We start from the raw sequence: 2723 nt of genomic DNA on the forward strand, positions 1-2723 counted from the left end.
TGGGGAATGTGGGAAGAGGTTTCAGACCAGCTCCAACCTCCTCATGCATGAGCGGACACACACTGATGAGAGGCCCTTCCGCTGCACCGACTGCGGGAAGGGCTTCAAGCACAACTCCAACCTTATCACCCACCGGCGCATCCACACCAGGGAGAGGCCCTAGAAGTGTGGGGAGTGTGGGAAGAGCTTCACCCAGAGCTGTAACTTGACCTCACACCAACAGACCCACCAGTAAGGGAAGCCCTACCAGTGCCCCGACTGCCAGAAGAGCTTCGGCTGCTGCTTCCACCCCAAATGAACCCCCCAATGGTGAGGCAACCCCTGGAGTCCAGTGACTGTCAGTCCATCCCTTTCGACCAGAAAGGGCCAGTCCCCTTTCCCAGGGGCAGCTTCTTCCAACAGAACTCTTCTTGGGACATGTGTGGAGATTCCTGCCTTGGCTGGGGACCCCCCCAAGGTCACTCTTGGAGGTTGAGAACAGAGATCTCCCCATGAGTGTTGGTCTGGGGGAGTTCCATCCATCTCTAATTAAGAATTATTGCTTTTGTGCCAGCGTTAGTAGACTGGCATGAACAATTGCTTTAGTGTAGAGCACTGTCCTATCTTATCCTATACTTCTGGTAATTTTAGTGTATGCAGTGTGCAGTAAATGATTTTGATGAGGATATTTTGTCTGATCATTTGTAACGCTAAATAATTCATTTCTATCACTAGATCTGATTTGCCGTCATTAAACCTGGGGGACAAAAGTGGTTCAGTCACACCTCCGTAGTTCCTCTAAATAGAAACTTTTGGCATAACCCAAGGCTGAGATTGGATCCAGCAGCCCCCAGCACCCCACAGTAAGTTGGGAGCTCAGGAGGGCCACCCCCCCTTTCCCAGCCCCTCTGCGCCCAAAGACCCCCATGGGACCATCAGACCCTCCAGACCCCTCTCCCTTTTCCACCTGTCTCCCTGTTCTCTCTGTTTTCCATAGTCCACTTAATCCACAGCCCCCACCAGGGTCACTCTGGGGGTCCCAACCCCAATTTTTTCCCCCTCTGCCACCCCTTCCACATCATCCCCCCACTCCCCAGCCCCCTCATGCTCAGTTTCAGGGTCCCACCCTCCCCTTTCCCCACTCTTCTGACCTCTCCCACCCCTCTCCCATCATCCCCCAAACCTCAGTGCCTCTCCCCCTCCACTTTTGGGGGGTCCCACTCCCCTCCCACTCAGTTTGGTGTCCCACCACCCCTTTTATCCCTTCTGACCCCCCTTTTCCCTTCTGACTACCCCGTTCCAACTCCCCACTCACCCGAGAACTCCTCACCCGCAGCCGGGAGGGCTCCCAGCACCACCAGTACCCAGAGAAGTCCCCCCAAAAAAGGGGTTGGGGGGGGTCCTACTTGGGCTTTGAGTGTGTTTAGGGGTCTTTGAGGGGCTGTGGGGATGTTTTGGCAGGGTCCCAGCACCTTTCGGGGTGAGCTGGGTGCCCACTGAGGGGCACGTGCCCTCCCAAAGCTCCCCCAGAGCTGGTTGACATGGGGAGACCGAGAGGGGTCCCCATTCCCGATCCATCCCGGGGCCGGTTCTGTCCCCCCCAAACTCGTCTCCTCCATCCGCGTCACCCCACGCCTCCCCCCCAACTTCCCCCGAATAACCAGGACTGGGGAGAACTAGGAAGCTTTACTGGGATCACTGGGAGCAGCTGGGCGGAGGCAGAGTGACAGCAGGGGAGGGGGGGACACACAACCCCCCCAAAATTCTCATGGGGACAGGGGGAGTCCAGGCTGGGCCCGAGGCCCTGGGGAGGGGCTGCAGCCACTGCCGGCTCAGGAGCTCTGTGGGGAGAGAAAAGGGGGTGACACCGGGGTGGGGGGTCCCCGGGGGGGCACAGACGCTCTGGGGGGACACACGACCCCCTGGGACCCCCCTCACCTTCTGGCACAGGTAGAAACCGAGCCCCAGCGCCAGGGAGACGAAGGCCAAGAGGAAGCCCCCGGCCCCTCCTTGGGAGCAATTCCTCAGGCTGATGGAGCCCAGCAGGGCCGGGGCCGCCGGCGGTGTCCGATCCCGGCAGGAAGCGGGGAGGGCCCGGCGGGGTCTGATAGAAATAAATCAAGGCAGATCTCCCTCTTTCTTTCACCCCACGAGCAGTGACCATCAAGAGCTGTCCCTGCTTCACAGCAGAAGCTCCACACACTTCAGAAAGTCTGTGGAAGAATCTGCTCTAGGAAAGCTGGCCCTGGGCTTTTATGCTTATCCAGTGATGGATCTCCAGTCACATCTTCCATGGCCAGTGAGCAGCTGATCTGTCAAACTCTGCTTCCAAAAGCAACATATGTGTTGGAAGGTTGGGGAACCAGGTTGGGTTTGGTACAATTTGACACTAAACCATCCCTTGGCACCAGCAGTAACTCCCCACAGAGAGCTTGCATTGCTTGCATTCTCCCATCAGATTCTTTTCCAGGTAGAACATCCTGCTACAAGGGGTCTGTTACCACCCACCCCAGAAAGGGGGGGGTAACCCAGGTTCTTATTAATAAATCCCTTGGGGTGGATTAGAGTGAAATGACATTGAATAATTACTGTTTGAAAACATATATAGGTAAGGTTTATTTTAGAACAATTTTGTTTCAAAGGTAAACAGGTATGTTGCCATTTTGGGTGTTATCATCTCTATCTCTCATCTACAGCAATATGGCATAAAGAGAACCTTTAGGGAAAATGCATAAGGGAGAGAA

The 2723-nt window shown here is 55.7% G+C and overlaps 1 pseudogene; it reads left to right on the forward strand.

Moving 5' to 3' along the window:
- LOC113941725 overlaps positions 1–548 on the forward strand; it is a 1446-nt pseudogene extending 898 nt beyond the window's left edge.
- The last annotated feature ends 2175 nt before the right edge of the window (positions 549–2723 follow it).

This window comes from Corapipo altera, unplaced genomic scaffold (assembly GCF_003945725.1).
Source record: "Corapipo altera isolate COAL_440 unplaced genomic scaffold, ASM394572v1 60616, whole genome shotgun sequence".
Lineage (NCBI taxonomy): Eukaryota > Metazoa > Chordata > Aves > Passeriformes > Pipridae > Corapipo > Corapipo altera.